Below are 26,252 nucleotides of genomic sequence, written 5' to 3' on the forward strand. Positions count from 1 at the left end.
GCCCTCGCGTGTGCTGCCGCCGCGACCCCGCGCCACGTTGCGTGCCGAGCGCCGCGCCCGCCGCTAATCCCGGTTTGGCAGCGACGGGGGCCGCAGGGGCCGGGCCCGCCCCCCCGCCCCTTGAACCTCTTCGGGATGCACGGCGAGGCCGGGGGTAAGGGGAGGGGGTGCAGATGGCGTGTCTCGCGTGGGAATGTCACCCGAGCCATCGCCCCGCAGCGCAAAGCAAACATGCACTCGCCCGTGGCGGACGCTCAAAGGTCAGAACGAAGAGCTGCGGGTTTAGAAATAAATAAAGTGCAGGGGCTCCCCGCGCCGCGGCTGCCCCACGCCGAGCCCGCGGGCTGTCAGGGGGCTTACCCCACCGCGGGGGGGGTGGGTGTTGCGTGTGAAGGGCGGCTCAGCCCCCGCGGAGGTATTTAATTAAGAGCGGCATTAACAGCGAGACGGGCCCGGCAGCGCCTTTGATGGGCGCGGGGAGCGGGGCGGGGGGGCCGGGCACGCCTTGCCGGCATATGTTCCCCCTGCGTGATGGCGGCGGCGGGGGGGGCGGGCGCGCGGCGCCTCTCACGCGATGGCCGCCTGACGTGCCGGGAAGGGTGTCGTGCGGCGCGGCGATGAGATCAGCGCGGATTGCCGGCGCGGGGGGCACGGCCGGCCGGCACGCAGCCGCCTGCAGCGGCAGCCGGGGTGGGACGGGGCTGCGCCTTGCCCGCCTCGGGCTGCGGCCGCGGCTCAGGGGGTCTGGTCCGGGGGGGCTGAGGGGACCCTGGCTGGGGGCCGGCGCAGGGTATCCTTTCCTGGGGGGGGGGGGGGGGGCTGAGGAGATCCCGTCCTTGGCGGGGGGCAGCTGAGGAGATCCGGTCCTGAGGGGACTGAGGAGATCTTGTCCTCCAGGCCTGGGGGGCTGAAGAGAGCCTGTCCCTGCGGGGGGACTGAGGAGAACCTGCCCTTGGGGGGCCTGAGGAAATCCAGTCCCGGGGAAGGGGGACCGGGTGCTGAGGAGAACCTGTCCTGGAGGGCTGAGGGGAGCCTGACCTGGGGGGGCTGAGGAAATCCAGACCTGGAGGGCTGAGGGGATCCTGCCCTTGAAGGGCGCTAAGGAGATCCTGCCCTGGAGGACTGAGGGGACCCTGAGCTTAGGGGAGCCTGTCCTGGGGGGACTTTTATTTCTTTTGTTTTACACAAGCACATTTTACACAAACCCACAGGAGCTGGAACTACATGATCTTTAAGGTCCTTTCTAACCCAAACCATCCTGTGATTCTGTGACAGGCGAGCCTGCCGGGCGTGGGGGGCGGACGGGACTGAGGAGAGCCAGTGCCAGGGGCGAGGAGAGCCTGCCCTGGAGGTGACGAGGACCAGGCCACGCTCCCGCCACCCTCCCCTCTGAAGGGGCTGCTCCCCCCTGCAAGCAGCACACACACAATCCCCACTGTCACGGCCCCAGTCCACACATGCAGGGTGGCTCGGGACTCGAGTGGGCTGAGGGTGGCCTGTCTGCCCCTGCCCACAGCCGCCAGCCCCCCCAGGGCCCGCCGGCCGCCTCTCACCCACGTGGCATGGCGGCAGGCCGTGTGCGTGCCAGCCTGAGCCACCGGGACTGCTCGCGATCAGGTTCCAGGCAGTGTGAGCAGCTCCAAGGACAAACGAACAGGCAAGAAATGAGTGCGTGACACGCAGCAGTCATAAGCCAGCTATTTCCATTGTTTTCCGGCAGGCTTTGTACCTTCTCAAACACACGTGAAAAGCCTCCCACTGCTTAGAAATCCCAACCCGGAGGAGCAAAGTCCGTGCCAGTGGGCAGCTAGGGAAAAAGGCTAATAAACACCAACACCCTCTTTGCCAGGGAAAGCGGGGATGGCCGGGGTGTGTGTGGGGATGAATCGGTGTGCCTGTGCCTGCAATATTTCCTGGGTAAAAGAGAAACCTTACTTTTGTAGCAGCCCTCCTGTTTTAGGCTGTCCTTTCATTTGTTCAAGACAAAGACCAGCAGGTTTGCAGCACTGTCTGTAAATGGCTCCTGTGGGAAGCTGCTGCTGGTTCCAGTTGCTCTGCTAGGGAGGAGCAGAGCTCAGGCGCTTACCGCTCAGTCCTGCAGTGCCGCGGGTACACGGGGGCTTTGTGGAAGAGCAGGGGGGGTCCCTGTGCTGGGCCTGCAGCAGAGGCTGACACAAGGAGGAGAGATGGCAGGAGATGTGCAGAGGGAGGGGTCAAGGGAAGGACAGGGCTTCCATGGCGTATGGCAGCGAGCTTATTTCTGGTGCTGTAATCACATCATGTTAGTTCCCATTTTCAAGCTATATTGTTTGCTAGATAGGTTTGGTTTGCGCTGCTCCCCCTCTTCTTTGCAAATGTCACAAGGACAAGACCGTGGTGGGAGAGCAGCCTCTGTGGAAAGGTGTTTGGAGAAGGGATCTGAACACAAGGACTACCTGGGAGTCAAGGTCAGGCAGGTCGTTCTGTGCAAAGGGACAGCGCTAGGGTAGAACCTCTCCAAAGCAGCATGAAAATGATAAAATCAGGAGCAGGGTGCTGGTGGTCTGTGCAGAAAGGTAGAGGTGAGATGATGGCACCAGGCTCGGAAGGGTGGCTCAAATAGCAGGGTGAAACTGGAGCGTGCTAATGACAGTGGGACATGCGAAGCAGGAATCGGATCATGAGGGAGAAGATCCCAGTACTCCTTTTGTGACATTGCCAAATCAAAGTCAAGCTTTTGGCTGCAAGACCACATGAGGTGAATCAGAGAAGGAATCTGTATGATTAAGCAGCAGCTGAGTGCCAGAAGTGAAGAGCTGTCAAGGATAGTATCAGGAGTGTATGTGTAGAGGACAGTGGGTTTATTTGCCACGATAGAAAAGGATTTGAAAGGGAATACAAGAAGCTTGTACTGAGTCTGAGCTGGCAGCCAGAGAGCTTGGGAAGGGTGCCAGGAACAGCGTCACAGATACAAGGCTGAAGTGAGAAAGGAATACAGAGCACAGAGGCAGCCTCAGCAGTCGAGCGGCTTAGGAATGGGTGCGAAGGGCAAGAGGGCACAGACTGCCAGCTAGCAGGACATGACTTGGGGAGGAAATGACCGAGCAAAACCCCAAACCCTGGGACATCGGGTACAGAAGGGCTCAAGGTTTTGTTCTTTAAGACATTCAAGGGCCTGGGCTCAGCATATCTAAAAGATCACCTCATGCTCTGGGACAATGATGATGGTGGCACTTGTGATGGCTCATGTGGCAAAACAGAACTTTTACCGTAAGGGTGAGGTTCATCTGTGCAGGACTCAGCATTTTCCCAGGGGCCTGCTAGAAAACTCCCACGGGAACTCAGAAACTCCATAAATCTTTCCCCTTCCCCCCATCCACAAGCAGAGTGATGTGCTTTTTCCTAATTTAAACACACAAATCTGTAGGGAGGAAAATGTTTATACTGTTGGCTTTAAAAAAAAACCAACTACCACCTGAAAATTCTGCCAAATAGGAACTGCACACAAAGACCTCCCCATTGAAAGAGGGTGAGAATGGATGGAACAAGGCGTATGTTACTTAAAGTCCTTAGTGAGCTACTGGAAGAAATATCAGGCAGTGATGAAGGAACTATGGAGTCATTGTGAAACAGGAAAAGATAAAGAGGAAAAACAAACGACGGAAGCCTGGATGTTCAGAGGACAGAGCATACCAAGGAGGATGGTGAGGCTGACTTGAACCTAGGAGGCAAGGTCACTACATATAGATCATTCTGAGATCCAGCGTACAAAACCTGTGCATCAGTCTCCCAGCCTACAATGAAGGAAATGTGATATAAGGAATACTGAGGAGGGTCTGGGTTTGCAAGCCCTGAAATTGTATTGTGATATCTACTGTTGACACAGTTCTGGAGCTTTTCTTGGGCTCCACTCCATCCCCTGATAACATAGCCACCCTTTTAAAATACTAAATAACAGCATATAGTACTTTGCAGTAGATTAGGCTACTCCTTCCTCCACATTACTACCTCATGATTTGCGATTGCAGTGTAATGTCCTGGCACATCCTGATAGGAAAATGCAAATGTTGCATTTCCATGGCATGGCCTGACAATTTAAATTTATCTCCCACAAAGAGATAACACCATGTGTATGCTAATTGCATGCGATTGCTACAGCCTTGTTAAAATACTGCCATATCCTTATACCTTGGTGTGTGGAACTCAGGTGAAAATTAAACAGAACAAGATTCTTATTGCTCTGCTTTAGAACCTGTTTCCTCTTATACTCATCGGTTAAACCCACGGACTTCCAACAGGGCAACATCAAGACCCCATCCCAAATGGGGACCTGTATTCTTCTTACCCAAACTATAGATAACATTTACCAAAGTACAAAAATTATTATTTCTGGGATCTGAAGATAGGTATGGGATAGGTGATGGCCAAGTGAGTTTGGCTTGATTCTGCTCCCTTACTGTTACGACCAGCTGCACTGCCAGTAGCAAATGTGCTAAGCAAAAGAGGGCTCAGCAGTCATGGCCCATGGCCACCTGAGGTAACCTGCATCGCAGGTTGCACCCTGATGCTGGCTAAGCTGGTAGGCCATGAGAGCTCATGTAGTTAAATGAGTCGTGGCAGGCATCACCATCATCGTGCAAGCTGGTTTATGAGGGGGCTGGAACAGAGATCAGTGGAAGAAGTTACAAGGTGGTTGCTTCAGGTCTCCTGTAGCACGTAAGAAGAGCATGATGACCTGCTCAGCACCACAATTCCTTCCATTAATTTAGGTCTCGTTCCTGTGAATTATCTGTCAGCAAGTGATGATATACATAATCTGGTTTAAGACTGGAAATTTTAGACAACATACTTGCTTTTAAAGCTCTAGGTTTCTTTGCCATTTGTCCTGAAAAAAGGTATTGAAGAATTTGGCACAGTTGTCAGCAGAAGGCCCAGAACTGTTGAGTCATTTGGGAGCACAAGTGGAGACCACAGTATCTTATCAGAGGTGCAGACAAAGAGGTGTTCATAGTTCCTGCTAAAAGCATACCTTTTATATATATATATAATACATATTTTTTAAAATACATATTTTTATTAATATATGTATTTATATATATATACCAGTGCCAGCCAGGCTCGTGCTGCAGCCTGTCACCAGCAGCATGCCCTTTGCTATAGGCTCCAAGAGAGGTTCAGTGCATGGAGTGACCTTAGTCCTGCTGTCTGATTTCTATACTGCCTCACCCCTCGGTAAGGCTCATGACGGGTTAACATCCAGCTGTTTACCAGAGCTCGGTGTCTATGGGGTGTTTTGGCTGCCTAGTAGCTTGTCTCGAGGGAGAAGCGGGAAGTCGGAAGAGACATGTCACAATGTGCAGAGCAAAGCGCTGCTGCTGGCTGAACCCAGCTCATCTTCCTCACCTGACAGCAGTGGGCCTAATCAGGAGAGCCGGTGGACTTGACCCATGGAGGAAAGAGGTGATTGTGAAATTGGATGGCATTTCCCTGTCACTATGGAGTCACTAAAGGAACAGGCATATTTTCTTCCTGTTTACATAACATCACCAGTAGCTTTGCACCTATTCCTGGTGACCTGCAGCCACAATTTGCAAGCCACATTGACACGCCATGGTGATAAAACTTGCCGGTGATTTTTTCGGGTCTGAAATAAGGAGGCTTCCCAGCAGGCGCTGGGCTCACCGCAGGCTGCTGCCGTGCAGGAGGCTGCGTCGCGGTGGGCTGAGAGGAGATGTAGCCATGGCCTCCTCTTTGAAAGCCCACTGAGGCTGTAGCCGCTCAGGTACAAGTGAGGGCAGACTGGAAGGTTGCCCAGATATGTCATGGGGGTGGAATTGCTCCCCAGAGAATCCGGAGCAGCAAGGTACAACCCACATTTCATCGGTACCTGTGCGAGATGGAAACCTTGCTGGGAAGTCAGGCTTGAGCTGGGGTTCCACCAGCATGACTAAGAGGGTGCTGCCACACTTTCTGGGTCCATCTTAAAGTGCAGTAGTAGCTTGTGGCTTGAAACCAAAGGTACTCACATTGCATTCAGGACTCTACACACCCACATCATAGCACACAAGGGACCTTTGCAGGACATAATTCACCATTTATTCACAATAGTGTGATTAAAATGAAAAGTGAATCTATTCCCAGTGGTTGTGGCAAGTGCTTCAGTGATCCTCCATTTCATTGCAGAAACAATTTCATTGCAAAAGAGTTTTCATTTCATGTTGTGATGGCGGAAAGTGACAGAGTCCCCAGCTGCACCAGTAAGAGCAGCAGGCTCCAAGCACGGGGCTGTCACAGGGGATTAGTCATGTCCTTAGCCACAGGAAAGCCGCAGTGGAGAACAAATCTTGCATCTTATGGTTTACAGGCTCCTTTCACAGTCAATGTTTATCTTCCCCACAGAATACAAAATTAAACAAAAATGTAAGCTTCCTGACCTTCACCTGATGGCCTTTCTTTCCTAATGTGAGAGAAGATGCTGTGGTTTTGTTCCACAAGGTGTGCAGAAAGCCTTCTCCAGCCAAACAACCAGCTGTTGGCGAATAGGTAGAGGCCACTTCCCACTTCGCTCGGCAGGGTTTGAGGCATCTGGCAGTCCTGCCAGCTGGGATCAGCTCAGCAGGGCAGAATGTGTGTCCCCCGTCCTTGCACTCTTCCTTCTTACCGTTCCTCTGCGGGAGGGCATGGTGCTAAACAGGGGGACACCCAGCTTTCTGGGATCCAAGTCAGCTATGACTCAAAAACACTGCGATTTTGGGAGTTCTGCAGTGTTGTGCTTGCTGAGCTGGGATTAGTGCCTGCAGAATAAAAGTGCTCCCATGCTGCTGTTTGCTCATGGTGCGGTACCCCTTTGAGTATACTTTACAGTATCTTAGTTGATACTGTAGTAGATACTCAGCATAGTACCTTTAAGTACAACAACACAGTCACACAAACCGAGGATCAGCACTTCCTACTGGGGATACAAGTCACATTCCCCACCCCAAGATTAAAGGCACATTAAATATTTATATAGCTGTCACGCCTAGAGGCCCCATCAGGATTAAGGTCCACAGTACTCGGTGCTCTAAAAATTTATGATAAGAGCCAGTCCCTGCCCCAAAAGAATGCAGCCCCGGCTCAGGCCGACCCACTGCCCTGGGGTGGTGCGTTGCTGGAGCTGCCCTGCCATGCCTACTTCATAAACCACCCGCCTGTGGGAAGACCAGCTGAGTTACCAGTGGCACTAAAGGGCAGTGGCTTCGTTTTAATGCCGAGTTCTGGTTCCTGTTTGTTTTACAGATGAGGGCCCTCTGCTAAAAAAGCCTGCCTTCTGTAAGGTGGACCATGTCTGAGGCGGGCAGGGTGGGAGCTGGGAAAAAAACCAAACTATATAGCACAGGGGTTGCTTTCTGCATTAAGAAGTACCTCTTCTCATGGAACAATGTTTTCCCCATTACAAGAAGAGGATTTCTGGTAGGTAGAAGCACAGTCCTTGATCGTGCTGGGTCTACATTCAGTTTCTATTCCTCAGATATCCTGGGCGAGTGACTCTGCTTGTTTCTTGTGCAAATCCTCAGCTGTCAAATATCGCTGCTTCTCCCAGGCATGTTGCAGCCATTAACACAGTCAAGGTGCAGGACTGCCTTGGGCAGGTGGCCGGCATGCCACGGTAGGATGGGCGTGCTTGCTGACTGCTGGGGATGATGTTAATCACTAGTTCCACAATTAGAGGAGGCCTCGGCAGTGGCAGCAAGGCAGGAAGCAGAACCAGTGGCTGGAAGTGACTAAGCCCAGGACTGGGGATGGGGTAAGAGTAGCAGTTTCTGCTCAGGGCGGCCTGGCATTGCCTGCAGAGGAAATCCTGGAAGCAGATGAAGGGAAGGGAAAATGCAGGGTAGGATTTGGACCTCTCACTGGCTGGGACAGCAGTGGCAACAGCAGGACTTGTCTCTGAATACAAGCCTGCCTATGGGAATACAGCCTTGCGAGTAAATAAGGTGTAGTCCTCAGTAATCCAAGGACTTGTATAACATGCCCCTAACCATTGGCTTTATCCCCATCTGGAAGTTTATTGAACATCTTCCTGCAGCAACTTGAAGCACTTGCTCCCCGTGGTGCCTGCTGTGTCTGGTCAGCTTTAGCACAACACGGCAAGCGAGGCCGAGCTCACCTTTACCTCCAGCCTGCCTTGTGGCTCATAGCGCGCCAGGAGGAGATCCTTACCCGAGGCATTGGGCACAGCTCAGAGGCACAGAGCCAGATGCAGCGCATTGCGATGGGCCAAACTGTGGAGGAGTAAACTAAGTACAATACCTGCTGCTACTGCTGCATTTATGCCTTTCTGTTGCTGCTTCCCACGACCTGCCTGTTCACATGCACTCTCCCGTGTGATATTGTGTTGCCCCACAGTGCAGTGAGGAGTGCTCGGGCATTTGTGCCAGTGTATTCGCTGGGGCTTCATTACCCTCCAGGGGTCTGCTTGTGAGATGATTACAGTTCGACTCAATGACCTTAAACCTAAATGATGCTGTGAATCTGTGAGTTTAGTCTCTAATAACCTGTTGCTAGGCTGCTGCCTCACACTCTGCATGCACTGCCAGTGGGTCACAAATCACCTGTCTTGATTCACCAGTGTGTTTTTAACAGGTTACCCCTGAGGTCCCAGCACCCCCAGAGCAGCACCTGCTGGGTGACTGGTGAGCTCTTCCCCCAAGCACAGAGCAGAGGGCTGCTCTGAACAGCTTTGCTGAACTTTGTCCCTCTGAGGAGGGGGTTCATCCTGGTGAGATAAACTGCAGCCCTTTTGACCGCCGTTCCAGCAACCGGCTGTCACGGTCCTTGCTGGACCACATCTGCATGAGCTGTGTGTGAAGCAGACGGAGGGAGCCATGCCAGAGAGCTGGTATGATGCACCAGGAACCTTTCCCTGGCTGGGAGCGAGCTGTACAGAGCGATGCCACGCCACGCACGCTGCTGCTCTGCATTCCCTGCACTGTGTGTGTTCCCTGCTAACTATGAATGTCAAAGTGCCTGGAGCTGCCATTTTGTTTATTTTAAGAATGGCAAGGACTAACATTTAGGTATTGCCTTTCAGAACTCTTAAAAATAGAAGTTACAAAATTGCTTCACGTAATCCTTAGCACGTAATACCTTCCTGGCTGAGAGGAAGAGACCAGCCACAGTAGCAACAGGACACGAGTGTTTTGGAAATTAACTCTGATCCAGAGAGAAGCATAATTACCAGTTATTTATATAGAGCCTTTTTCCTTCACAGGCTGCCCAAAAATTGGATCAACAGAATGATTCCTGTCTCACAGCAAAACAGAGGTGGGCTGCTCAGACAGTGGCAGACCTGGAAGAGGGTCCGGATCTCTGGATTCTTCAGTTGATTTCAGCCTGCTTGATTACAGCTTCCTTGCCTTGTAGTAAGTGTATGATCAGTAATTCTGTCCAGGTGGTAAAGGCAATAAGACATACAGGATTCATCATTTATGCTTTCAAACCTTTAAAGCTCCCTGTGGAATGACTGCCTTCTGACAGTTCTTCTTCGTAGGGATCAGAAAATAGTCCCTTCCCTGATTTCTTGAAAACTGGTGTTTCCCAGCCGTGTATATCATCAGCAAATCAAATAGAGACAAATCTGGTCTCTCATTTCCAGTTAAGCCTGTCGTGTTATATGGCACTACATAATATGTCAAGAAACCAGTGCAGCTGATCTGGCGTGTCATTGCAGCAAAAGGAAATTAAAGCAAATACAGATTTATGAAAGAAGGCCCATTTTTGGCACCATGCATGAATTTCCTGGCTGACTGCTAATACCAAAGTGCAGATCATCTATTTGATGTTAGCAAAGGGAAATCCCAGCAATTCATGCCATAGCATTAAAACACAGGATTCTAAAAATAACATTAAAGAGACGGACTGGAAACAACAATAAAAACTAAAAAGAAAACCTTGTCTTTTTGTTTGCTTGCTTTTTTGAAAGTAAGAATGCCAAGTTCAACCCCTAGAGCTAATTTCAAAATCACAAGGCCTGAAAGGTGAGGTGAGTGTATCAAAATAGCCAGGTGGCTCATGTGGGGCGGCTGCAGGAGCTCTTATCCCTGCCTGGCGTGGTTCCTGCTGCAGTCCTGTCCTTAGTAAATGGCGGGGTAAACAAGGTAAATGGGGCCATTCAACACTGACTTGGGAAGTGAGGACAAGCAGGCAGAGGACTGATGGACCACGGAAAGTCTGAGGGTAAAGACGACACCCCCAGCACCCTTCATCACTGGGTTTTCTCATGGATATCCCTGTCCTGCCACTCAGAGTTTCCTCCAGAGCTCTAACTCCCCTTCCTCTATACCCAAACGTATTCGGAGGCTTCACTGTCTCCACCACCTTAGGCACCCCTGCACTCAGCCCTTACACTTTGCCTGCGCCAGCCGGCACACTAATTAGAGGTCTTACCGAGTGAAATCAGCGTACTGCAGATGAGAATGTGAGTAAGCCCCAGCCAGGACATGGTGCAGTTTAAGGTGACTGGGTTTCAAAAGGGAATTGGTGAAGTCAGTGTGGTTCCCCCTGAGCCGGTGTTCAGTCCGTGCATCGGTTGGAGGAAGTGCAATGACCTAGGTCTTGTCCTGCGGTGAGCCTAGTTCAGCGAGACCCACCTGGTGCAGAGCAGAGATGCAGGTGGAGATAAGTGGATGCTCAGGTGAGCAGTCAGCAGAAAATGATGGCAATTCAGAGATACGTAATCCAGGCTGCACAGCTTTCAGAACTCAGGTTTTTATTTATGTGCCTCATTGGAGGCCATATAAATCCCCACACAGAAACATCACAGAGGACAAATCATCAGTTTAAGAATGAAAAAAGTGCTCCACGGGGGAGCAGAAAAGAACAGAAATACTTTTGAAGATGACTTCAGGGAAGGAAAGAGAATACCCAGATAGTCCCGAGACTTTCCAGACCTTCAAGAATTCCCCACAAATGCAGCTGTCTTTCATTTTAAAAAAAGTAATGAGCTGAATTCAGCGGGGCTGTATAATGCCTCTTGGACCCCAGCGATCGCTTTCTGTAAAGGGGTGTTCTGGGAGGGGCGGCCAGGAAAGCATCACATAGCAGCAGGTAACACTGCGTGCTGGCGACCAGCAGCAGGAGGCCGAGTTTGTGCTGGGATTCCAGCTGGATTAAATGATTGCTTCTGTACAGGGACATTTTTCTATTTAAATCTTACATTGGTTTAAGATTTTCAGAACTTGCTTCTTTAAAAAGGAGAGTGGTTTCCCAACCTCCATGTGCTTTACCATGGTTTCATCATTCCTTTTCAACTGTGTTCATTTTTCCCATGATCCTGATAATTAATCCACATCAATACACGTCTAATTCAGTTGCTTCAGTGTTTGACCTGCAAATCTGTAGCGTTTTTTTCCAATACAACCCAGGCCCCTCATGCCAGGGTGCAGGGTGTGTGTGGTAAAACAGGGATAAGAAACAGCTTCACAGCTGAACCTGCCTCCTCTTGCAGCTAAATCCCCTCAGAGCCACAGGGAAAAGAAAAAACAGGGAAGAATCTTTCCGTGCTGAGGGCCCGTCAAATGCTATTGGGAGACCACACATGAAAGTACATCTAATGTTATCCCACCATAATAACGTGGGAAAAATCAAGCATCCCTAGGCCAGAGAAGCGATGTCAAGGGCTGCAGGTTTCTCATAGTTGTCATAAATATAGCGTCCTTAAAAATAACCAGCTCGAGGATGGAGGAAGGTTGGAATTCACAGCGTTGTCCCAGGAGCTGAGCAATTCTTGTAGCATTATTATCCCAAAGAGATCATCTGGGCGCTTTCCTATGCGTGACTCCCTTTACAAACGCCTCCTCTTTGGCAGGTTGGGAAAGCAAAGTTTATGAGAATTTCTAGCATTTTTCCCTTGCAAATAGAGTTTCTCAGGGAATTATACTGTCTGAGTAGAAGAGGTCAGGACCAGGCAGTGGGATATTTATACAGCTGGCTGATCAGATTGCCTTTGTATAGTTTTTCCAGAGGTCTAGTTATAGATGGACCTACCGATTCATTCTCAAATCTGACTCGTGAAAATTCATTAAGTAAGCGCTTTGGTATGGCAATATCCAGGATTGCTTTTCCATATTTTTTAGCATTCTTGCTCATCCATAAAATTTAGCAACTTGGAATGAAAGCCACAGTAAGAAAAGAGGTAATGACGTCCTCCTGCAAGGGTCTGTTCTCTGCTGGGTGTGTGTATACAACTCCCATTAATGTTATTTGGCCTTACAGAGGCACAGCAAAAGGAAAATGTACCCGAGAAGACAGAAAAATCTACTTATTTGTCCAGACAGGTAATGACCCCTTGCTCCACAGTTTAGGTCAGTGACAGCTTTATTTAGTACAACAGCTATAGCTGGTTTTGCCTTACATCCCCCTCAAAAGCCACAACGTGCAGATGAAAAGATTGCCAAATAAATTCAGTCACATTACTTAAGCTGTAACAGCACACGATTTAATAGAAAAGAAAAATAAAACCCAAACCCACTGCTATCACCCTGTACCAGGGGAGCTCATAGCGCCTGCTTAACTTTTGGCGTGTATTTGAACTGTAAATAAGACTTAAATAAGTTTCTGACTCGGATCTACACGACTGATGAAATCAGAAAAAAATCTGAGCTAATGATGCAAGATGCTGGAAGGCGCTGGGAGCCTTGCACTCTTTGTACCTACTGGTTTGCGTGCCGGCCAAGGTGGCCAGCTACAGCCAGGATGCTCCAGGGCAAGAGAGGAGGCAGTGCAATGTCAAGAGCTATCAGAAAAGCTCATCGTGGACGTGGCACTCATCCCCAATGCCTTGTGCTGCCAGCATAGCTAATCTGTGCAATCTGTTGCTGTTACCCAGCTAATCCACCCCGCCGTGCTCACACATCCGTCGGGTGCTCTTCACTCTGCACCGCCTGCCCTCAGCTGGACCCTGAGCTTCTTAGGGCAAAGATCATCCTACTGGCTTGCACGCTGCCTTCCGCTGCAGGCTGGCCGTCCTCCGGCTGTCACCATAACACAACATTCGCAGTGGTTATTTCTTCCCGAGACAACCTTTGTAGTCTTTCCTGTCCTTCCCCTCAAGCAGAACCGCTGCCACGCTGTTATGACAGCCCCTTCGCCGCAGTCGTGACAGCAGTGACTTTGTGTGTGTGGCTGTAGGACCGAGCAGCAGCTGAGACCTTACTGCTGGCTGAAGGTGGAGCCTTCACAGGACCTCGCAGCCCCCCTTTCCCTCTACTCAAAGGGCCAGATCTCAGAAAACTGATGATTCCCACCTTCTACTTCAGCACTGGAGGAGGTCAAACCAGTGCCTCCAGCCCCAGGCAGAGCAGCTTCAGTGCTGCTAGGAGGTGGTTGGAGCTGAACCAAGCTGTAGGCTGAAATTTGTTCCCATAGCTATTCAAATAGTATTTCCATAACCAGAGCCACTAACTGCAAACAGTTTGCAAGGTGACAAAGAAAGTCTTTCTTGAATAAGTTTCATGAGAAGGAAGGTGAAAACACAGACTGAGCAGCTTTGTTTCGGGTCGCACTGAGAAGCCAGCTTTCCCTAGCTGACATTTGCCCGCGTGGGAAGGAGCTGGAAGAGACAATGTTCTGCTCCGCACCATCAGACAGGCACAAGAAATGCCTGGAAAGAGGCCAACACTTCTGTGATCTGCGAGGGCCAAGGCAACACAGCGTTTTGTTGGAAATCTCCTGTGCAAGTGGTGCCATTTAATAGAGCAGGGTTCAGATGCTACCTGTTGAAATGGCAAGTGGAGTGGGTGGCTGTAATCCAGCGCCCTGTTGTGACGGTGGACTCGGCGCGTGCTGTGAACTCCCCGGGGTTGGCAGAGCACACAGGCAGGTCTTCTCCAGCTGTGCAGGAGGCACCAGGTCTGTGCTTGCTGCCCAGCGAGGTCCCCCACATTGCAGCTGCCTGCTAAAGCAGGTCATGCTCAAGCAAACCTATGCTCATGCCACATGCAAAACCTGAGCCATAAAAAGCCATTTGCATGAAATCCACAGCAAAAGTTCATTCTTAGGTGAGGCACATTTAAAATCAGTTTGGGGTTTTTTCAGTTTTTTGCAACAAGAGGCAGTTCCCTATGACTAATGAATTCTATTCCTCTGTCTTCTAATCCCACCAACTCCTACTGAAGGATGTCAGCAGCAAACATGGCACTGATTTACCATGTGTCACACTCGTAAAGGAAATCATTAAAATTTGCTATCGTTAAAAAGGTCAAGTAGTTTAGAGGTGTCCTGACAAGCTGAACAAGGCTTTTGAAACCCTGGCAGAGGAGCTGCTGGCTGTGTGGCTGGCCCAGGAGCTGTCGTGCCGCCAGCCTCCCTCGCACACATCTTGCTGACCCAGGCGATTGCATCACTCAGTCTCCCGAGGCAGAATCTGCATTTTTCCACATAGGCCCATATGGTACATTAAATTGAATAATGATTTCATATTTCCGGAGGAGAGGAGCTCTCCAGCAAAGTGATGATTCTGGGAATTTTGGAGGGGACAGTGGCCAGGACTAGGGAGGAAGCTCTACGACAAGCGAAGGGAAACACCAAAGGTTTTTCTTCTCACCCCTGCTAAGAGGGTGCCAGGCTCACATATATACATCTGTGTTCCTGGGCATTTTCCAGCTGCTTTTTGGAGAATGCTAGACAGGAAATTGATGCCACAGGGCAAATATTCCTTCTTCCCGACTTCCCTCCCAAAGCAAGCACGGATCTGCCCTGGCTAGACTCGCTTCCTGCAGAACACCATGGCTTCCCCCAGCACCGTCCACAGCAGCACGTTCAGAGGGCAGCAGAAATTACTAAAACGTGTGGCAAGTGTGGACAAACAAACAAAAGCCTGTCAGATGTTTGCAACACAAACCTAAGGAACAAAGATCTCACGGGAGAAGCTGATGCTTGTGTTGCACTTCCAAGCCGGGCTGGAGAAGCTGCCAAGCTTGTAGCTAAAGCAGGAGCTGGGTATTTTGATGCTGCATCTTGTAGCTGAAGCAGCAGTGGCGTATTTTGATGCTGCATCTCTTAAAGTCAGGTAGATACACTACTGTGTTTTCCATATTTACATCCTGGAGTTGCCCTTTGCAGGGCGAGGTTGGAGATCAGGACTTCAGTCGTTAGAGGCACCAAGATGTCTTGCAGCCGTGCTTCTCCGTGCCTCGGCACTCTCCCCGCTCCCTGCCCTTGGCTGAGATGCCCCGAGCAAGCTCACACGGCACTTTGTGCAGTTGACTGGCTCTGCAGGGGAGGCTCAGCTCTGCCGGCCCTCGCCTGTACCTTATTACCATTCTCCCCGGGGTTTGCATTCAGCTTTGATTGTAATCCTGTGCGAGTCCATCGCCCAGCTTATGCTCTAGACAGCAGGCAACCCCTCCTGTGAAGAGGAGTTAATGGATAAGAACAACTTATTGCGGCATTTGTACATTTAGTTGTGCTTACTTCAGCTGTTACTGCACTTTTGAAGTGTTATCAGTGAAAAATCATTTATTGAGAGCTCTTGCAGCTTTTGATACAGCCCCTCGTGAGAAGCTCTTAGCAAAGCACGCAGGGGAGAGGTAAAGCCTGCCTGCCAAGTGCGTGCTGTGTGCATGAGGGAGAGCGAAAGAAAAAGAGAAACAGCCATATACCACCCTGGAGAGAGCAGCCAGCCTAATGACAGCGTTTCCTAACACTTCTGTTAAGGCTCAACCTAGAAGATGAAGCGAAGAGCAAAGCAGCAAATTCTGTCTGGACCGCAAGCGATTCGGCAAGAGCTCGGCAGGATTGCAGCAGAGTAGCTCATTGAGCAATACGCCAGCGCATGAAGCGCAGGAAGACACAGGCAAGACCCTGCCTATCAGAAGGAACAATCTGAACAACTCACACGCCGAGTTCTCGTGTTGTAACAACCCCTGAGAGCAGGAATAGAGACATCTGGGGAGGACAGATGAACCCAGCGTGGTGTCGAGCGAGCCTGAAGTGAGAACCACGGCTCTGGCTCTTGCAGCCCCTCACTGCCGCCAGCAGTTAAATTTATTTGCATTCTGGACCTAACAGTGAGGAGGCTTAGGGGCACGTTCCTCCTCAAGGTAGCTCCATTCAGTGCACACACAAGCTGGGCCCACTGGATCTCAAAGCAGAATTACCAGCAGGGCCATAACAGCACTGGGATTATAGCAAACCCTTGCCTGGATGCAGCCAGCAACAGTTTTGGTCTTCCTTCAGGACAGATTTTTAGCAGCAGCACAAGAGAAACGTTTGAGCATCTGTTCCTCACAGCCAGGGGAGGCAAACAGGAGGATGGGAGCCTTTTTGGTGCTTCTGTTTTCAGCTAAAACTGTTGCTAGTTCTTCATTCTTCCTCAGTTATAAGCATCTGCCCAAACAGAAGCGTGTCCCCAGGGCTGCCCTCAGCAGGCAGCTGAGCTGCCCCCTGCGAGGTGGCCCAGGACCCTGGGCTGGGGCAGCCCTGCCACCTGCATCCCACCCCTCACCACGGCAGCCTGGGCAGAGGTGCACCGGGCTCTGCAGGTCAGTTCGGCCTCTGTGCTGAAGGCAAGCAAACCCAAAAGGCATTCAAAGGAGGGCAGTGAGAGCAGTTAGAGGTTCGGGAGGCTGTGTACACAGAGAGAAGAGCATGCAACCCTCTCCTTTGCACACACATTGAGGTGCACAGGGCTCACCTAACGCAGCCCTGGCAGCTGGGAATACAGCAGTGCTATGCTGGTACAGCTTTTATTTACATAAAGCCACTGAGAAGGCTGAGGAAAGTTTCCACCGTCTGCGTTTCATACCTAGATTCATCCCCTTTTAAAAACAAAAGACGCATAAATCACTGGTGAGCCAGGTTTCACAGCCCCTCCTCGGCCCCGGCCGAGCGCTGGCAGGACAGCAGCCGCCTGCAGAGCCCTGCTCTGCTGAGTTACGGCTACCCACGCCTTATGAAAGAGCAGTATCAACCGCCTGCCTTCGAACATCTTTTCCTTCCCATCAGCTATTTGGGTGCCGATAGAGGACCTGACTGCCCTGCTATTTAACGCCTGCCCCGTGCCCCAGCACGCACCTCCCGCACCCTTGTGGAATTTTACCAAGCTGCATAAATACCACTTGGCGATAAAACAAGAAACCTCCAACACTTCTGAAGAAGATTTCACAACTCAAGCAGCAAATTAAACCTGCCCCTCCAATAGTTTGTTGACAAGTAAGCCCAGTACGATGGGAAGAGTTCACCTTCTCCCTCTGGAGCACCTCCAGCACGGAGGTCAGACGTGGCGAAGAGCGACCAAGGAAGGTTAAGTGCAGTTCACTCCATGGCTCGCTGCGTATTCCACCGTCTCAGCTTTTTAGGGCTTATGCTGAAGATCTGAGGTGATGAAAACCGAGCAGTGACGTTTGGTAGGTACAGCTGCTCAGCATTATGGAGGCACGTTGCCAATAGTGCTTCTCCTCCGACCGCTGGGAGTGTTGAATGCCTTGCCGTCTCCAGCGGATGCTAGGAGCCGGCCAGCCAGCCGGGCTAGGACACGTGGTGTGCTTTTAATGCAAAACAATATTCATCATTTAACTGGTATGCTGCTTGCAATGATTATTCATTTTTGTGTATTATAATGGCCTCCAGAACACAGTAAAAAAGTAGATTCTTATAAACACTTCTGTGGTTTTATGGACCATTTCTAAAATCTGCTTCACTTGCTTACTGCTCAGGAGAATGTGCAGGAGCGAGAGAGAAAGCACCTGAAACACCACCAGCAGCAGGAGTCTTCGGACTTCAGCAGATCACAGCCAGAGATTATCTGGCAAAGGCGTCAGTTGGTGTGTTGGCCTCATCGTGACATGCGAGTGAAAATTAAAGCCATTTGGTCTGACTATGCAAACATTGAGTTAATGGGAAATAAACAGGAATTGGATTCCATAGTGGTATTTACTGCAAAATTTCCTCATCCAGTCCTTCGTGCAACCTGGCACAACAGGTGTTCTATAACGGTATTTTCAATAAAAACCTGTCCTGGTGGGCAGCAATATGAACTTGTGCATAAAACTTAGTTGTTTAGGATTTTTCTGAAGGAGATCCTGGTTCTTACACATCTGTACATGGTTTGTCTTGGCATGCAAAACAAATGAAATCTTTTAAGTCTATAGTATTGCAATATCGTTGCATTTAAATATCAAGCTTTACTTTTTCCTTGAAGGGAGAACATAAAATGCCTTACAAACCTAGGCCTGATCCACAACACAGCCACAGCTGTTCAAACTCGTACCCTGCATCCCAGCTGCTGAACCACAATCACAGAAGGTAGGCCAGCCTGTCCCCACACAAAGTAGCTCTGGAATGGAATATCCCAATTTTGGTGAATGCTTTAGGGGTTTTGAGGGGAGATCTGGGTTTCTAGGGGTGTTTGTCTCCTCTCTGTGCTCCCAGCGAGACACCTGTTCTCAGTGCTGATAACATTGTTCCTACTGCTTCTTTATGGCTGCGATAGGATCAGTCATAACCAAAGCCGCAGGTAACAAGCACCAAAGAATGGTATTGTGCAACGGCCCGGCCAAGAGCTCTTCCCCTGTGTTTGTTACAAAGCCTTGTTTGCAATGGCCTGCTGTTCATATGGATGAGCGTACAGGGTCTGTGATGGTATACAATTAATTATTCATGCTAATTTTAAGTGACTTCAGCTTTATGAAGTTATTTTTGGTGAATGTGAATCCATTTTGCTCGCAGTAGTGTCAGTACCTCACATTACCTATTTTCTGGCATGAGACTGGTACTACGCTCTCCTATCTAGGCACCACAAGCCCAAATACTCTTCCTCCAGGCTGCTTTCCCACAGTGCTGCTTTCTACCACAGGCAGAAATGACGTAGCAGGTGTGCAAAATGAATGCTTGACATACAAAACAAGCGCATGACGTACGCAAGTCAGGCCAGACGAGCCCAGAGGCTGGGAGCAGAGAGCTGACACACAGCTCTGGCAAGAATGATCTTGCAAGTGAGAGCGCAGCCAGCCCGCATTGTGCTGTGTCTGCTGGGAGGACCATTAAAGAAGAGGGTTTGTTGCTAATGGTTAGTGGCATGAACAGGGCTGCGTTGCTTTTAAATGAAAAGAGTCACAGGCACCTGTAAGCCTTGTTCCAGGCACGTCAGACCTGCCCCATCCGAGCCAAAGCAAGCATACCTGGGAGACTCCCTCCACAACGCCCACATGGGCAAAGCCGTGCTGGGAGGGATGCAGTGTCTTTGCAAAAGCTGGGCATTGGGAAAGGCCTTTCAACATGAAGAATGGGCGTTGGAGTGAAAAGAGAAGCGCTAATGATAAAGACGTTTGCAGAGCCCATCCCAGCTGCCCAGGACAGCCCTGGGGAGCCTGTGTCCTACCCGGCACAGAGAGCTTGTGTCAAGGCAGCTTTGCTCTCCACTCCTTTTCCAGCTCTGTCTGTTCCCTCTCTCCAGCCGTTCCTGGCTGGAGCAAGGACTGGCAAAGCCTCACCAAGAGGAGCCTCTTGCACCAGGCAGCTCAGCCCCAGGAACTCGGGCTTCTCTGGGCATCAGAGGAGAAAGCCCTCACGTTGGGCAGCAACACAGCCGCCACGCAGGGAACAGCCCTGCAGAGCAATGCTTGTCAGATAAAAGCTCCCAATCCGCTTCTGCACAGATATTTCAGCAGAGAGCTTGGACTCTGCTGAAGCGGCCAGACCCTTTGCACAGGTGGCAAACAAGCAGCTTGTCTTTCCTGGAGACAGAGCTGTTGCTCTTGGCCTCCTCACCCTTGCCACCACCATGCACGCCAGCTCTGCAGCTCTCCAGTGAAGGGCAGAGTGTGGCATTAGGAGACTAGCTCCCCACTTTCTGGCCCAAGTTCACATTTCTTACTTTTCCAGCTATGAGAATCGGTGCTTAAGATTGTTCCTGCACTTTGGAGTGGCTGCCAAGCCTAATCACAGCCCTGTTAACAATTCAGAGGTAGCCTCAAGGGATCCTGTAAAGCTACCAGCATGTTTTTCAAGATTTGGTGTGGCTGCTCAGCTGCAGCATTTGGGAGGCTGTAAACTGGCACCTTTCCCAGCCCAGCCTCAAAACACAGAGTGGCTTTGGAGCGGTCCACACAGCACTGCTGGACTGTGATGTTTTTATCAAAGCCAGTTTAAGCGCTGTTAGCTTTAAGTATTGCGCACCGACTCCCTGACCCCTCCAACTAAGCCCAAATCTTCCATCAATCACACGTATCATTGCAACTACTGACATGAACACAGCAAGCAAGATCTGACCCTGTCACCGTGACTCTCCTAATTCAAAATCTCCCCTTTTCTTCTGCAAGCATTCCTTTGAATGGGGAGAGCTGCACTTAGGAGGGCACTGCAGATCCCCTGGGCCACTCGCTACAACTCTTTTGATTAAGCTGATTCACAGGCAAGTTACTGTAAAAAGTTTGTGCATGGCTGAGTTGGTGGCTGGTAGGAGGGGGAGGCACTGTCACAGGTTCTGGGTATTCAGCCATCTGAAAAATCCAGAATCAATTTTTTCAATCAAATAAGGCAGTCAGCTTTTTATTTCCCATAGCTGAGACCCTTTAACTGTTGGGAAACTGTGAAGATGGAGAAGAGAGGCGAAAACCAGTCACATAGCCCAGTGTTATCTGACACAAAGCAGAGAGGGAAGATCCCTGCAGAGAGGATTTGACAAGGTTCTGCAGGAAATTGATGGAGCCTGCCCACTAGCATGCTGCTTCCCGTGGCTTTCCATGGGGAAACTTAGGAAAAAAACAGCATTATCTTTCAAAAAAACCCACCAAAAAACAAACCCAAACCAAAAAACAACCAACACGGGAGAAGCGAGTTGCCCGGTGTCAAAACCTGTTGTACTCTGACCATCTGCATGGATAGAAGATTTGCGAAGGCTGGCAAGACCCTGCACTGCCCTGCTTTCTGCCAGCAAAAGCACGCAGCCCTTATGGCTGCTATTTAGGCCATGGGAGTGCGAGCCATAAAAGACCACAGAAGCCACAGAAATGCTTTACTGGACACAATCTGTTTCAAGAAGGTTTTATACTCTTCTGTGTTCTTCTACCCCCCTCTGAACATCTGCTGGGGGGCGCAGAAAACAGCACCAGCTGCCCCCCTGCTGTGGTCAGTTTGTTCGAGGCATCGGGGCTGCTTTCACAGGGTGCTTTGGGTCTGCAAGCCAAGATGAGAACGAGACGCCTGTGCATAGTGCTGAGGCAGGTTTTGCTGCTCCAACACCCGTGCATAAAGAAATGCATTAGAGTATTTACCAAAAATTGCAGGTGTGGAAGCTGTAATTTAAGACGACTGGCAGCAGAACTACATCATGTAGATATATTTCAATTTGAGCACTGTTTTGACAGCTCTTTGCTAATGCCCCGTTTGGGTCTTGCTCTGCAAGCAGTGTTCAACAGGAGTTATTTATAGAAAACAAGGCGCCAGGTGCAATCTGCAGTAGAGAAATTATGGTGCAGAGTGCTCCGCTGGAGCTGGCTGGGGCTCTCGCCTGGCTGCAGTGGGTTAGATCGGTGCCAGCGTGTCGCAGAGCCGGTGTGCAGCTGGGGTTTGAATGCAGACCTGGATTGCTGCTGGAGGGGAAGGACTCCCCAGCCATACATGCCAGAGCCCAAAAGCAGTGCCCTTGCTACCCAGCGCTGTCTGGCTGTTGCAGAGCCATCGGTGGAAGGAGGCGAGCCTCAGAGTCCAGCTTGGTGCTGTTTGCATGCGTTGTGCCAGACCCTGAGCGAGGTCGGGACGGAGGGAGGGTGATGGAGCAGGGTGCACACGGCTGGCTGCACCCTCAGCACATCACCTCCAGCCCTTTCCTGCATGTCAGGCTTAACTGGAGCGCGATGGATCGGAAGCAAAGGCTGCCCAGTGCGCAGGGACACATGCGTGAGCGGGGCAGAGGTCTGAGGCAGACATGCCATCCTTCCACTGCTGTGCTCTGCCCGCCCTGGGTGACAGCGCAGGGGTGAGCAACAGGCCATGAGCTCTTCAGCAGAGCCCATATGGGCCAAATGAGTGGTTTTCACATGCTGTCCCTGCTTCTCAACACAAGCAGCCCCAGTTTGTGTAAATGGGGATGTCACTCCTTCTCAGCTGTTTATCTCCAAGAAACCTGGTTTTAGTAACCTGATGTTATTTAATTAATAAAGATGCTTATTAAGTCTAAATTCAGTATGCATTTGAAGCACAGCTCTGGATGAGCACGTGCCTTTCCAAAGTGCTGTGGCCTGTGGCACCAAAAAAAAAAACCAACCCAAAAGAAAAAGCAAATATCAGCTTTGTTTTGTACGGGCATTGCTGGAGGACATGTGCAATAACCCTGACGTTGCTCTCAGCCCTATGGGACCCTGCGTGACTGCGACCGCAGGCACAGCCTGGTTTGGGGCAAGCCAGAGGAGAGGGCAGGAGGAGTGATGGGAGGTTGGGGAGCACGGCCCGGGGGGAGCCCCCTGAGCCCCTCATTTGTTTAGATGGCCTCAGATAAGCCAGAGGCACGGCATGGCAGCACCCACTGAGCATGCGAGAAGCTGCCGCAAAGGTAAGACTACAGACTGCTGTGACCACTGCGGGAAGGACACATAATGACAGTCTACCTTTCAGCAAAGAAAAAACAGGCTCAGCATCAGGCTCGGGTATTCAGGACACTTCTGCATCTCCCAGTTCTGAAGGGTTTCAGAAGTATGCTGGTCTGACTTTAATCAGGGTGAATTTGGAAGTGAAACCTGCCTCAGGACAGGCACAGAGGTGTTTTTATCCTACATGAAGCATAATTCTCTTTCTCCTGAGCAGGGCAGAGCTGTGACCCGGACAGCGTGCTGCCAGGTGATCTAGGTGAAGGCTTGGCACAAGCCTGAAGCCATCTTCTAGGCACAGGAGGAGAGGCAATAAACATCATTTCACAAGCCTGCTCAAGGCTGTGCTCGACCGGCTCTGGGTACCAGCCAAGCAGTGCTCCCCAGCCATCAAACCAGCACCACGACCCACCCTCCACAAGGCTGCGAACGTTCATGGTCAAACAGCACACAGCCCGGCCCTTCCCTTCACCCCTGTTCTGCTAAGGCAACTGTAGCAACGCCAACAAAATTATCCGGGTTTGTGCGATGTCAGTAACCAGAACCCTATTGCTATGCAAGGAGGAATAAACATCAGCCCATCCTTAACAATGTGTTTATTTTTGTTCCCTAGCAAGGATGCTGATGATGACAATGAGGTATTTTTGCAGAACAAAAATACTCTGACAAATCACCCTGTATTTTTCTAAAAAGTCATTTCCAGTTTCACTCTATGGAAAAACATTAGCAGGAACCACTCCAGGCAGTGGCTTCATGGTTTCCATTTCCTCTTGCAGAAGGCCTGGCCTTCCAAAAAAAGCAGGAACAGAGATATCTGCGTATCCCACACGCAGATTTGCCTCTTGCTGGGTTGTGGTTCTGTGCCAGTCTGGCCCAGCTGCCGCACTGGAGGCAGCAGCACAGACCATGGACCCCAAACGAGCCAGTGCTGGGCAGACGGGAGAGCCCCTTTTGCACCACATCCATGCACGCCCCAGGCACGCTCCCAGCTTTGCCCAGGCACCGCGGGTCAGCCGGGGCCACCCCCCTGCTGCAGCCCTTGGTGGCAACCAGGGGATTGGGCAACTCCTTCATTCTGCTGCTTTTGCAAACCTGCTGTGTGTTTTCAAGTGGTTTTAGACGCATCTCGGCACACCCCATTCGACATGTGAAGGAGGGCTGATGTTTTGCACCAAGCAGGTGTTGTAAAACCAGGGGCGGATGCGCAGGTGAAATCGGTGACTGTGTTTGGAAAAGCTACGGTCTTGATTTTTATATTTCTCTGTTAGTTTACAGGATCAGCAAGGAGCGAGAGAGAAATGAAGATGATAAACCAAAACAGACCCAAACGACGCTTGGCCTGCCTCCCCTTGGCTCGAGGGGCAAGGGGAAGCCCACCGGGAGCACAGCAGCCCGGTGCCAGCTGGGGCATCCCATGGCATCCCTCACGGAGCCTCGCCACGGGCAGGGAGGGCAGGAGAAGCTGGTCCTCCAAAACCGATCTCAAGGCAAGCATGCTCTGTGAGAGCCACTGTAATTTGACTTAATTCATTAGCTTTTAAATCCAGATTAAAATACAAGACTTTTCAGGAGCCCACAGAAATGCTTTATGGTGTGCCTTGACAAGTCCTGCGTGTTTGGAAAGACTGGGCAGCGCTCCCTGCACTAGAACGCCATGAAAACCAGCGGTGACAACAGAAACTGTGCATGAATGGTTCCAGCAGCTGCGTAGGCCCTCAGCCCCTGAACATGGATTGGCATCGTGATGGAGGATGCTAAAGGTTAAGCAGAAATAAAATAATAAATAAATAAATAATAAAAAAAGAAGTGACATGCCTTTCAATAGCCCTGCCCTCTGTCACTCAGCAGTGGGTGGTAACAGCCCCGCAGTCCTGCCCATTGGTCCCCGGTCACCAAAAGAACCGTGGGGCAGCCAGTGCCACCAGTGGGCTGACCCCCCAGGAGGGGCACCGAGCAGGTTCCACCTGCAAAACACCCAGTGGAGCCACTAAACACTTGCTAGAGGATGCAAGAAGAGCAAGACGACCAACTGCCCCTTTGCAGAGCTGATGACCTCGCAAGAGCATTACGGGGTGTGTGGGGGCAGCTCGGTCCCCTCAGGCCATACTGCTGCTCCCCCCCCCGGCATTGACCCCTGGCAAAGACCCCAAAGTGCTGGAGCACACATCAAGCAGCACCTGGTGCTGCAGAGGCACCCACTGATGATCAGGCACCCGTAACCATGCCTGGGGGCTGGATTTCTGTGGGGTTTGCATACCCTTAATTTTCTGACTCTCTGATTTTTTGCCATGGGCACCTTTGTTTCCATTTCTTTACGTTCCCTCTCTCCCTCTCTCACTTTCTATTTGCGTTTTTTCCTGCTGGACATTTACTTCAGTGCTTCTTGTGATCCCTTCCCTGCTTTCTGTTCCTGCTTCTTTCACCCTCCTTTCTTCCTCCTCCTCAGAAACCAATTCTCACTTTTCTCAGATCGCTTCCTCCTTCCCTTCTCGCTCGCCTCCTTTGCTTCGCTCCCCGCTTGCTCTGGCTCCGCATTTTGCTCTCTGAACGGTGGCTTTTTACTTTCATCCATGAAGATTTATTCAGCCAGGTGATGCCAAGAGGGTGTTGCTGTGCAAGTAATCAGGGACGGCATCTTCCCCTCCGGCATCCAGAAGGTCCTGGGCATGTTTTCAGTTTAGACCTGTCCTCGCTGTCTTGTAGCCCCTTCCCTTATCAGGGATCAGGGTGCAGGTGCAGAAGATGCCCCATATTTAGCGGCGTGCCAGCAGGAGCCCCAAGAGCAGGTCCGCACGGTAGCCGCCAGCTGAGCCCACGTGGGCACTGTGTGCCCGCTCGGGCCGGGGAGCGCTGCCCCATCCACACGCGAGGAGCCACGGGGCCACGTGGCAGAGGAACCCTCAAGAGGCCACCATGGTGTGGAGATGCAGCCAGGCACAGCCCAGAGGTGCTGCACTGCGGGTAACAGTGACAAGGGTCAGGAACTTCCCCCCCGTCGCGGGGATGGACAGAAGGAGTTTGTTCTCAAAGCTGATCCCCGACCCGGCCGCAGGGCAGCCCAAGGGGTCCGTCCCCCTCTGCGTGAGCAGCAGCAGGTCATCCCCACTGACCTGAACCCGGGTCCCACCATGAGCCCACCCCAGAGGGCTGCGGGTCCAGGCACCTCAGTATTTGGTTGTACGATGGATTCCTCTTCAAAACGCTGCTGGGAGGGAGACTGTAAGTTCGTTCTGGATGAGGTTTGGTGAACGGTTTTGTGCTGGTCAGCTGCAGAGGTATGAGGATTGCAGAGTCTGACAGACGTAACCCCTGAGTCTGTATCAATGCATGAGAATGTGTTCCTTGTGGAAGGGGGTTGGGGGGGAAGAGGCAGAAGATGATTTATAATAGTCTAATTACACTTGAAACAACTTGTACCCAGCTAGTTGGAGAAAAGGGAGCCCGGAGGAGACTGAGGAAAGAACAACCCTTAGGTCAACCTGACATTTGTTGTCCAATCTATGGGAAAATATTCTCATAAACCCAGATTTTATAGCCATAAGAGAAAAAAAATAATGGAGAGAATGTTTTCACTTGCTGTGATGTTAGCGTGGCAATGACACCATGGACTGCCAGAGCTGGAGGAACCCCTGCGGCAGCCAGAGATGCTCCCTACTTCTGCAATCCAGTTCCTAGCTCTTGCTACTGTGCGGGAACCTCAAATTTCCA

At 51.0% G+C, this 26,252-nt stretch overlaps 1 long non-coding RNA gene across 1 annotated transcript; it reads left to right on the plus strand.

Moving 5' to 3' along the window:
• Nucleotides 1-25,089, plus strand: LOC119156977. The gene is made up of 3 exons (XR_005107332.1): nt 1-260; nt 9,233-9,383; nt 23,813-25,089. It is a non-coding gene; the product is annotated as an uncharacterized LOC119156977 (long non-coding RNA).
• Nucleotides 25,090-26,252: the final 1,163 nt, after the last annotated feature.

Source organism: Falco rusticolus, chromosome 13 (genome assembly GCF_015220075.1).
Source record: "Falco rusticolus isolate bFalRus1 chromosome 13, bFalRus1.pri, whole genome shotgun sequence".
Taxonomy (NCBI): Eukaryota; Metazoa; Chordata; class Aves; order Falconiformes; family Falconidae; genus Falco; species Falco rusticolus.